Genomic DNA, 12,624 nt, shown 5'->3' with positions numbered 1-12,624 from the left:
TACAGCCTTCCTAATTTCATCCATTGTCCACGTTCCAACCAACGCTCTATCTTCACTTTCATGAAAACAATCCCCCTGGTACATCATTTCCCCACATGTTCTGCACAGAACAAACATCAATTTATTATGAACACGTGTTGGTAAAACTGGATGATATAAGTTGAAAGGAGGTAAGATCTTGCATTTTAATAGTCCATCTACATCCATACCTCTCTTTCTACATTCCTTATTACCAACATATATAGTTGGATGACCTATAGGATATTTACAGTATTTATTTACAAAAGGATATAGTGAGCATACATCGATGTATTGAATGGTTTCTCCTGGACCACATTTGTAGTAGGTTTTAGCGTTTCCTGTTCTACCTCCAAAGAATGCATCTCTAGGATTTAATGGAAGTGTACTTAAAATTGGTAATTTGTCCAGATGGTTGAGTTTTTGGTCCTTTTTTAGCTTATAGAAATCACATTCCCACATCTGTACTATGTCTCCGAGCTTTTCAATTTTAGCTTTAGTGCGCTCATAGCGAAGATGTAGGCTATCAGAGGGATCCTCTTTTAGTGGGGTATCACGATTATAGGGGAAGCATTTAGGGCACCCGTGCCAGTAACATCCGTGGAACTCGTATATGTTTTCACCATCGAAACCGTCTACTTTCATTCCCTTTATAACAACCTCTTTACTACGTCCAGCATGATTGATTGTCACCCCACGTCTTTCCTCCTCCCAGGTAAGCCACTGTAGAGCAACAGCTGACTGGGTAGAAGATCGGTAACCGTTTTTAGGGATAAGTCCAATTGTGTTTGGTTTCAGGAAGTTACGACGGAAAGCTAGATTGCAGGCGCTAGCAATTGTTACGGACTCAAGAAATGGATCTACATTACATTGTTCAAGTAGCAATGATCGAAATTTGATACATGCCTGAGCTAAAATGTCAACGTCTGACATGCAATATTCTAATAATTCTTTTTTTAAATTAAATTCATACTTTTTAGCAACCTGTTCACTATACCATTTGTCAAAGTCATTATGGGATTTCTCAAACATGGATTCGGGACAGTAGTACTTTTTATCAGGAATAGGGCCTACGTAATTTTGATTTGCTATTGTATTGAACAAGTGTGGAAAATAACCTTTCTTCTTTTCAGGTGGTAAGTCAAAAGCTTTCGGTAAGGCAGATAAGGACATGGGAAAGTAGCTAAGGGAGTCAATAAATCTAACGTTAGCAACCTCCATTAAAATAATTTTAGTTCCTCTAGGAATGATGTTTGGTGTGAATTTAGTTTCTTCGAGGATATACCTAAGTATAAATTGAAAGTCAAACCCTTGTCCGTTGTGTGCAATTACACATACATTTTTGAATTGTTTGCGGGTCTCCATTACATAGTTCATGAACTGCTTAACAGGATTGCTATCAAATATTTTATAACATTCTGAACAAGATTCACACTCACTCCCATTAATGCATTTGAAACAGAACTGTTGGGAAACACATAAATTCACTTTATGTAACTTAGTCTCAGAATCTGAGGGTAGGGACTCATCTTGACGGGTTTCCAGATCAAAGAAAATAAATAGGTAGTCACGATCTTTTGGTTTTTTCTTGTCTATCTGAATGTAACATTTATGATTAGGATCTTTAAATGTACCACAAGGGTGACAATATGCCTCTCCACACACATGAGCTGATTTACGTTTAGTTGGGAATATCATTTTTTCACACCCTCGGCAGAACTTAATTGTTTTACAAATTTGCCTTTGGTGAGCAATAAAACATCGTTCATTTTTGAAAAATCGGTTACAATAGCGGCAAGATATACCACCATTTTCCTCTATACAAGGAGGGGAGAATGTGTGACAAGACGAACAGATGTTTGAACATCTGTGGTGACCTTTGTGCTCATAAGGTATGTGACATGCGTCACAAAAGTAACCACAGGCAAAAGCAGCTGTTAAGTTTGTAATGACATTATAGTGGTTATTGAGGTACAATAAGTTGATTTTAAATTTTGCATCACTATTCCCACCAGAGAAATATACATCCCGACCCTTGCTATCATAATTATACACAGTTATTTTATATTTCTTTAAGTGTGCCTGGAACTTTTCAAGTTCAGAGATACCTGCTCCCTCCTCAGGTATTTCAACTCTTGCTTTAGCTATAAGTTTCTTTGCCCTAAGTGTCTGACGCAAGCACTCGTCTTTACGAATTCCAACAATCTGAGGATCCATTTTTGCGTAAGCTTTACCTACTACTATTGCTCTAGCTAGACATAAGTTGTCAGTGTTATTTATAACTACTATCCCCTTTCTTGCTTTACATTCTTCATTAAATGAATTGTACATCCCCGAACGCACTCTACCTCTGCCTACAGGAACATTAACTCTAGAAACACTTACTGTAAACGTATCACTACTAGTAATTGACTCTGAGTTACTTTGAATGATACCCCCAAAAATATCCCACAATGAATCAGCTGTAACCTCGGAGGCTAGTTGTGGAACAACATACCCAGGTTCTTTAGATTTCAAATTAATAGAGGTAAGAGTAAACCCTAAATAGTCAGTTGGTGAACAGTCGTGTTTAGATTGTTCTACTAATTGCTTAAGGCCCTTGCGTATCCACTCTAATTCAGATACACCTTCCGGAGGTTCAGTAAATTTAAAGGTAGTTTTCCATCCATAAAGCCTAAACTTTGGCACAAACGTTCTGTTTTCGTCGATAAAAGTAATGGGGCCGGTAGATTTATGAGAACCTTTTTGGCAAACTCCGTCACAGGACTCCATAACATAAATGTCTAGGGATAAGTTAAGAGCTCAAAACACGTCTAACCCCAGCAAAGGCAGGTGATAGTCTAAAGTAGCTGGTCTATCTACGCTATATATACTGTAAGCGACGGTGCTGCCTCCAGTGGCAAAACATCAAACTACAACGCAACTCAAACTAGCGACTCTAGTGGTAAAACATGGAACTATGGTGACAACACCAGCTGATAACAGGCTAAAATAATAAAATCAAACAATGATGGTGTAGTTAGGGGCGATACGTTGGGTCTAACAAGGGCTCTTATGGGGGATAGATTTAATGCCTTATTTTTTTACCATTAAGTTAAAAACATCAACATTAACAGTTAAATGATAGCTAAAAAGAAATACATATTATAATAGTAAAAAAAATAAGGCATTAAATCTATCCCCCATAAGAGCCCTTGTTAGACCCAACGTATCGCCCCTAACTACACCATCATTGTTTGATTTTATTATTTTAGCCTGTTATCAGCTGGTGTTGTCACCATAGTTCCATGTTTTACCACTAGAGTCGCTAGTTTGAGTTGCGTTGTAGTTTGATGTTTTGCCACTGGAGGCAGCACCGTCGCTTACAGTATATATAGCGTGGATAGACCAGCTACTTTAGACTATCACCTGCCTTTGCTGGGGTTAGACGTGTTTTGAGCTCTTAACTTATCCTTAGACATTTATGTTATGGAGTCCTGTGACGGAGTTTGCCAAAAAGGTTCTCATAAATCTACCGGCCCCATTACTTTTATCGACGAAAACAGAACGTTTGTGCCAAAGTTTAGGCTTTATGGATGGAAAACTACCTTTAAATTTACTAAACCTCCGGAAGGTGTATCTGAATTAGAGTGGATACGCAAGGGCCTTAAGCAATTAGTAGAACAATCTAAACACGACTGTTCACCAACTGACTATTTAGGGTTTACTCTTACCTCTATTAATTTGAAATCTAAAGAACCTGGGTATGTTGTTCCACAACTAGCCTCCGAGGTTACAGCTGATTCATTGTGGGATATTTTTGGGGGTATCATTCAAAGTAACTCAGAGTCAATTACTAGTAGTGATACGTTTACAGTAAGTGTTTCTAGAGTTAATGTTCCTGTAGGCAGAGGTAGAGTGCGTTCGGGGATGTACAATTCATTTAATGAAGAATGTAAAGCAAGAAAGGGGATAGTAGTTATAAATAACACTGACAACTTATGTCTAGCTAGAGCAATAGTAGAAGGTAAAGCTTACGCAAAAATGGATCCTCAGATTGTCGGAATTCGTAAAGACGAGTGCTTGCGTCAGACACTTAGGGCAAAGAAACTTATAGCTAAAGCAAGAGTTGAAATACCTGAGGAGGGAGCAGGTATCTCTGAACTTGAAAAGTTCCAGGCACACTTAAAGAAATATAAAATAACTGTGTATAATTATGATAGCAAGGGTCGGGATGTATATTTCTCTGGTGGGAATAGTGATGCAAAATTTAAAATCAACTTATTGTACCATGATAACCACTATAATGTTATTACCAACTTAGCCGCCGCTTTTGCATGTGTACTTTTGTGATGCTTGCCATGTCCCATATGATCACAAAGGAGCCCAAAGATGTTCAAACATCTGTCCATCTTGTCACACCTTCTCTCCTCCTTGTGTAGAGGAAAATGGTGGCATATCTTGTCGCTATTGTAACCGCTTTTTTTAAAAAATGAACGGTGCTTTATTGCCCATCAAAGACAAATTTGTAAAACAATTAAGTTCTGCCGAGGGTGTGAAAAAAATGATATTCCCAACTAAACGTAAATCAGCTCATGTGTGTGGAGAGGCATATTGTCACCCTTGTGGTACATTTAAAGATCCTAATCATAAATGTTACATTCAGATAGACAAGAAAAAACCAAAAGATCGTGACTACCTATTTATTTTCTTTGATCTGGAAACCCGTCAAGATGAGTCCCTACCCTCAGATTCTGAGACTAAGTTACATAAAGTGAATTTATGTGTTTCCCAACAGTTCTGTTTCAAATGCATTAATGGGAGTGAGTGTGAATCTTGTTCAGAACGTTATAAAATATTTGATAGCAATCCTGTTAAGCAGTTCATGAACTATGTAATGGAGACCCGCAAACAATTCAAAAATGTATGTGTAATTGCACACAACGGACAAGGGTTTGACTTTCAATTTATACTTAGGTATATCCTCGAAGAAACTAAATTCACACCAAACATCATTCCTAGAGGAACTAAAATTATTTTAATGGAGGTTGCTAACGTTAGATTTATTGACTCCCTTAGCTACTTTCCCATGTCCTTATCTGCCTTACCGAAAGCTTTTGACTTACCACCTGAAAAGAAGAAAGGTTATTTTCCACACTTGTTCAATACAATAGCAAATAAAAATTACATAGGCCCTATGCCTGATAAAAAGTACTACTGTCCCGAATCCATGTTTGAGAAATCCCATAATGACTTTGACAAATGGTACAGTGAACAGGTTGCTAAAAAGTATGAATTTAATTTTAAAAAAGAATTATTAGAATATTGCATGTCAGACGTTGACATTTTAGCTCAGGCATGTATCAAATTTCGATCATTGCTACTTGAACAATGTAATGTAGATCCATTTCTTGAGTCCGTAACAATTGCTAGCGCCTGCAATCTAGCTTTCCGTCGTAACTTCCTGAAACCAAACACAATTGGACTTATCCCTAAAAACGGTTACCGATCTTCTACCCAGTCAGCTGTTGCTCTACAGTGGCTTACCTGGGAGGAGGAAAGACGTGGGGTGACAATCAATCATGCTGGACGTAGTAAAGAGGTTGTTATAAAGGGAATGAAAGTAGACGGTTTCGATGGTGAAAACATATACGAGTTCCACGGATGTTACTGGCACGGGTGCCCTAAATGCTTCCCCTATAATCGTGATACCCCACTAAAAGAGGATCCCTCTGATAGCCTACATCTTCGCTATGAGCGCACTAAAGCTAAAATTGAAAAGCTCGGAGACATAGTACAGATGTGGGAATGTGATTTCTATAAGCTAAAAAAGGACCAAAAACTCAACCATCTGGACAAATTACCAATTTTAAGTACACTTCCATTAAATCCTAGAGATGCATTCTTTGAAGGTAGAACAGGAAACGCTAAAACCTACTACAAATGTGGTCCAGGAGAAACCATTCAATACATCGATGTATGCTCACTATATCCTTTTGTAAATAAATACTGTAAATATCCTATAGGTCATCCAACTATATATGTTGGTAATAAGGAATGTAGAAAGAGAGGTATGGATGTAGATGGACTATTAAAATGCAAGATCTTACCTCCTTTCAACTTATATCATCCAGTTTTACCAACACGTGTTCATAATAAATTGATGTTTGTTCTGTGCAGAACATGTGGGGAAATGATGTACCAGGGGGATTGTTTTCATGAAAGTGAAGATAGAGCGTTGGTTGGAACGTGGACAATGGATGAAATTAGGAAGGCTGTAGAGAAAGGGTACATTGTATTAGATATGTTTGAGCTGTGGGAGTATGAGGTAGCCACATATGAGAAAGGAGGGCTATTCACTGAGTTTATTAATAAATTTCTAAAACTAAAACAAGAGGCATCTGGATACCCTGGGTGGTGTAAAACAGAGGAGGATAAGAAACAGTATATTGCAAAATTTCTTGAGCGTGAAGGTATAGAAATGACAAAGGAGCATATTGTTAAAAACAGGGGCTTAAGATCAGTAGCAAAATTAATGCTAAACAGTTTCTGGGGTAAATTTGGGCAAAGGGAGAATATGATAAAAACATCAATCATCCAAGATTCTAAAGAGTTCTTTCGGCTGTTAACCAATCCTGAGGGCAAGTTAAAATACTTTCAGGCTATTAACCAAGATGTTGTGCTAGTAAATTGGCAAAATATTGAAGAGGCTGGTGAGTCTTTAAGAACTGTAAATGTAGTTATGGCAGCCTTCACTACTGCTCACGCTAGACTAAAGTTGTATGAACACCTTGATGCCTTAGGAGATCAAGTACTATATTGGGATACAGATAGTATTATATATTACTGCCGCGAAGGGTTGTACAGAGTATCTACAGGAGATTACCTCGGCGAAATGACCGATGAATTGGCAGATTATGGACCCGGCTCTTATATCACTGAATTTGTCTCTGGGGGGCCTAAAACTTACGCATACCTTATCTGGTCAACCAATCAACAGAAATTGATCCCTGTGTGTAAAATCAAGGGGCTTACTCTCAATATTAAAACATCAACAATTTTGAATTTTGAGAAACTAAAAGAAATGGTTTTAAGTGAATCTTCTAAAATCATTGAAATTAATGAGCACAGAATTAGACGAACAAAATATAGAGATATTATAACAACAGAGGAGGTTAAACAGTTTAAGGTAACTGGTCCTAAGAGAAAGTATGAAGGAGAGCATGACACTCTACCTTATGGATACAAAAGACAGAAGCATTAACCCTTATATAGATGGGTGTCATAGTATGTTTTTAATCACTTTACCCATAACAGTCAACAAGAACAGACATATCACTGGTGATCTCCTCACTTGTAATGGCTGTATTTCTCAGATTTCTGTCTAAAAAGACATAGTTGAAAATAAAAGGTTTAATATTAAAACTTCAGAGTTTCAATTTTTTCTCACTGATTCAATAGATGTGTTGGAATGGCCAAAGGCTTTTTCAGACTATATTATAGAAATAATTACAGAAGACACACCCCCATCATGTTCTATTGGGGTGTTATTAACATATGAAGACACATCAGGTAATATACCATTTATTCCTATCGCTACACTTACATCAGCATCATTCTCTGATTACTTTGACAGTATATTTGCTAAAATAGAATCAATGACAGGTGTTTTAAAAATTGAAGTGACAACTGTTTCCATACCAAGCAGGTATCGTTGATACATAAAACCCTAATTCATTTAACCTAAAGTAAGTATAATCCATCTATAAAGATAAAACACTCCTCTAACTTTTTCTACAGACAATAGCTACCAATTAAAATATTAAAATATATATCAAAGTAAAGTAAATTGGGATAATAAAATATATAATAATACATAAACAGATTATGGGTCCATTCCCATTCCCCCTGTGTGTATGTGTGTGTACATTGAGGCGTTTAGATTGAAAAGAATCTGTGCAACTACTTGTACTTGTGTGAATGTGTGTGTGTACATTGAGGCGTTTAGATCTCAAAGGACCTGTACTACTCTTTGTACCTGTGTGAATGTGTATGCTCAACATACTAGAGGTTGGCCAAAAAACCATAAAACCATGTTGTGTTACCCTCCATGAGTATGTTTGCCATCAGGCAGTTAATTAAAAGACTGGGGGTTGGCCTAAAAAACCATAAAACCATATTGTGTTACCCTCTATGTCACCAACCTTAACCCCTTTCCTTCAGGACCTTGATCTGATAACAATATTCCTTTATTCCTAGTAAATCATAAACTAAAATAAACAATACACCCTGTAATAAACTTCACAAATTTTAAAATAAACACAACAAGAATGAAATATACTAAAATAAAACAGGACACCTAATAAATATCATTTTAAAGATAAGCAGGTTAACATAAAAAATATGAATAGTAGTAGTAAATCTGTTATAGACTAACTACTACCATAATAGTGAGAATAGGCCTCCAGGGGAAACTCACTTAAAACAAAAACGCGCCAAGACCCATACGGCTTAGCCTAAAAGCTTACCGTGGTGTGGAAACTTGGGTCACCTAAGCTCTTTAAAGATTATACAATTGAAAAGGATTACAGCTACAGTTTAATTGTGTGTCTAGATAGTGTAGACCTCTAAAGAATAAAAAACCACAAATGTTTTACTTGAATTAGGCATCCTTCTCCTCCTTCTCTTCCTCATTTTCCTCCTCTTCTCCTTTTCCTCCTTCTCTTCCTCCTTTTCCTCTTTTTCTCCTCCTCATCCCTCTTCCTTCTACTCCTCCTCTTCTTCATTTACCTCATCCTCTTTTTTATTCCACTCCTCCTCCTCCTCTAGGTAAAGTATATTTAAATACATGTACTACCCATCTTTGTTTTAGTTTTTCTCCTCTATTCTTTATATAGGTTTTCTATGTTGTCAGTAAAGTTATTAGTTTTTATTGCTCTAAAATACAAAATCACTGATAGGTGTATAATTTTTACTATAAAATAAAACAACCATGATTCTCATCTATACTCTTGACTATAGCAGTCACAACAAACATAGATGTCAACATTGCAATACATCAGAACAGTAGATTGTATCAACAGCATTACATAGTAATAGTCATTAGCGCCATACAGAAATGTAGAAAAGTAGCTAGAGATAATACAAATTTAACATCAGTATGAAAAAAGGATACAATAGAAGGCTGTATTAGGAGCAATTAGCATTACATTAGGTTAAGTCAACATATATTCCAAACTCTCCTCAGTTAAGATAAAACAAGTATAAAAAATATAGTCATACTCAATACACAGACAACAAAGATATGTTTACAGTTACAACACAAAGACATAAACAGTAAATTTAAACATTTAACAAACCCTTAATATAATATGGTTAGGCCTAACTAAAGAACACAATGATTATAACAGGTTTTAATGTAGGATACAACAAGATATACAGTAAACAGTTGCGGTAGTACATAAATGTGTTTGTTGATCCACAAAAAGTAGTTGTCAACAAAAGTTACACCAGAAACCACAATCAGTGGTGATAAGATCAACACATATCAGTCATTGCTATCAGATATACAACTCTATACAAGTGATTGTATATTGAAACAGTACAAATATTAAGTGTAATACAGTATAGTACAAGTGTAATACCATGCAATACAAGTATAATACAATGTAGTACAAGTGTAATACTGTACCAGTTTCAAATACCAGGGATACAGGTAAGTCATTAAAATCAATTACATTCATTATTATAAACTTGATGAAATTACCCAATTTGTTTCTTGTTATTCAACACCTCAATAAAAATAAGCACTAAATAAAAATTCATTAACACTAAGTTAACTCCAAAAAAGACTTGTTTTGGTCTACATACATTAGGTTGCAGTTAAGGTCCAAAGTTAAGATTATATCACAATTTGGTAGAAATATGTTACACAGGAAATACCAGTTATTAAACAGTTGAGTACTAGTAAGATTCAAACCCACAACCAGACATACACAGACAGGATACAATACTAAAAGTCAAAATATTTACCCCACCAGATCAGTGACTAGTAGGATTCAAACCCACAGCCTCTGAGTTGAGGTAGTACATAAATATGTTTAAAATGAACAAATAGCTATCAACAGTTGTTATACCAGAAAGATGACATCACTCACAGTTCACACATATCAGATATACTTGTAGTACAACTCTACAAATGTATTGGTGTATTAGTAAGATGTATTAAATTACAATGCAAGTAATAGTAAAAAGTACAGTGCTCAAATTTCAATACATTAGTACAATCTGTTGTAGTGAATCCCCCATATCAAGTTAATAGTTACAGAGATACAGGTAAGCCAGTATATACATTCATTACTATAGAACAAGCTTTATCAGATGTTCTATAGATACTTTGTTATTCAATACATCAATAAAAATAGCTCAAAGCAGATTTCATCATCACTAGCGCTCCAGTGTCACAAATATGAACTAATAGACTTGTTTCAGAGTGAGGTTATGTTACATTACAATCTTGGCAAGAAAGTGAGGTTAGATCAATTGGCGGTAACAGTTGGCGGGGAAAATAGACAACATACACAGTACATAAAATAAGGTTATATCATTTAGCAATACAGTTGACGATAAAGCAGATGACAGCTCCTACATACACAAGTAAGGTTAATATATTAACAGAAACCATTGGCAGAAAAACACACAGCCTACATATACAAGTAAGGTTATATTACAGATACAATCTTTACAGTAAAAGTCATAGCTGATTAATTTGACAGGAACATATTACACAGCCATAAAAAATGTTACTCTCACTGATAAGATGCAAACCCTCAACCCTAGACTCATACACAAACAGTTAACTAGAATACAACACCATACAAAATCATAGTGACCAGAAATAAAATAATCAGTATTTGGTAAGGATTAAACCCATAACCTCAGGATCTCACACTCAAACAGTTAACTCCCTATACCATATAGTAAACCCTATAGTAACCACCAATGAGACAATCACTGAATAATAAAAATCAAACCCACAACCTCTGGAGGCATACACAAACAATTAACTACAATACAACATTAAAAATCACCCCAATCAGATATGATACAAACAGTGGCTGGTGAGGATCAAACCCACAAACCTCTGGGATCAAGGACTCACACTACTTCCACTACAATACAACACTATACTAACACTCAAAATATCACCCTAACCAGAAATAAAACGTTTAGTGATTAGCTAGAATCAAACCCACAAACCTCTAAGATAAGGAACTCACACTACTCCCACTACAATACAATACCATACCAAAAACACCCCAACCAGAAATAAAACAATCATTGTCTGGTAAGGATCGGACCCGCAACCTCAGGAAACGATGTCTCACACATAAACTCTTAATACCATACTAAAACACAAGTTAATACCATAACCAGAAATGAGATAATTGATAACTGGTAGGATTCTAACCTACAAACCTCTGAGATCAAAGACTCACACAACTCCCACTACAATACAACACCATACCAAGAATCAATTCATCACCCCAACCAGAAATAAAACATTTGGTTATTGATAAAGATCAAACCCTCAAACCTCCGGGATCATAGGTTCACATTCTAAACAAGTTAACTACTCCTACTTCAATACTAACACTCAAAATATCACCCTGACCAGAAGAGAAGCAGTTGGTGATTGATAAGGATCGAACCCGCAAACCTCTAAGATCAAAGAAGGACTCACACTATAATACAACACCATACCAAAAATCAACATATCACCCTAACCAGAAATAAAACATTTGGTGATTGCTAAGGATCAAACCCTTGAACCTCTAAGATCAAAGAAGGATTCACACTACTCCCACAACAATACAACACTAACAAAAATCAACATATCACCCTGACCAGTAAAAATACATTTGGTGATTGCTAAGGATCGAACCCATGAACCTCTAAGATCAAAGAAGGACTCACACTACTCCCACTACGATACAACACTATAACAAAAATCAACATATCACCCTGACCAGAAATAAAGCATTTGGTGATTGCTAAGGATCGAACCCGTGAACCTCTAAGATCAAAGAAGGACTCACACTACTCCCACTACGATACAACACTATAACAAAAATCAACATATCACCCTGACCAGAAATAAAGCATTTGGTGATTGCTAAGGATCGAACCCGTGAACCTCTGATTCATACACATCTTCATACACAACCAACCACTAGAAAAAAACATGAATTCAAACCGGTTAGGGTTCACTTACTCTACGAATCATTGACACAATGAGCCTCCAAATATGTAATACTTAAAACACATGGCTCACTTACTCTACAAATCATAGTCTATACGAGCTTCGTAAATAATATTGAAGGTTCACTTGCACTACAGGCTCGTATACTATACGAGCCGATCAAAAATATCAAATAAATGAAGAGGGTTCACTTACTCTACAGATCATTGTGCCTATGAGCCAAGCGTATGAATTCTTGAATAATTCAGGAATAAGCTCGTATAGTATACGAGCCAAAATACTGAATTAAAATAAATTACAGGAGTAGGCTCGTATACTATACGAGCCTATTTCATGATAACTATTACACAAATAGAAGACGGCTC

General features: G+C 36.1%; 1 protein-coding gene across 3 annotated transcripts in view; it reads right to left on the bottom strand.

Moving 5' to 3' along the window:
- The window catches only part of LOC128991297 (uncharacterized), a 430,235-nt gene that overhangs the window by 222,216 nt on the left and 195,395 nt on the right, over positions 1 to 12,624 (bottom strand). The window lies entirely within an intron of this gene.

Source organism: Macrosteles quadrilineatus, unplaced genomic scaffold, assembly GCF_028750875.1.
Source record: "Macrosteles quadrilineatus isolate MER2022 unplaced genomic scaffold, UCM_ALF_1.0 Scaffold_4__1_contigs__length_99947679, whole genome shotgun sequence".
Classification (NCBI taxonomy): Eukaryota; Metazoa; Arthropoda; class Insecta; order Hemiptera; family Cicadellidae; genus Macrosteles; species Macrosteles quadrilineatus.
The sequence above is the reverse complement of the archived record's forward strand: the minus strand, read 5'-3'. Positions and strand labels throughout refer to the sequence as shown.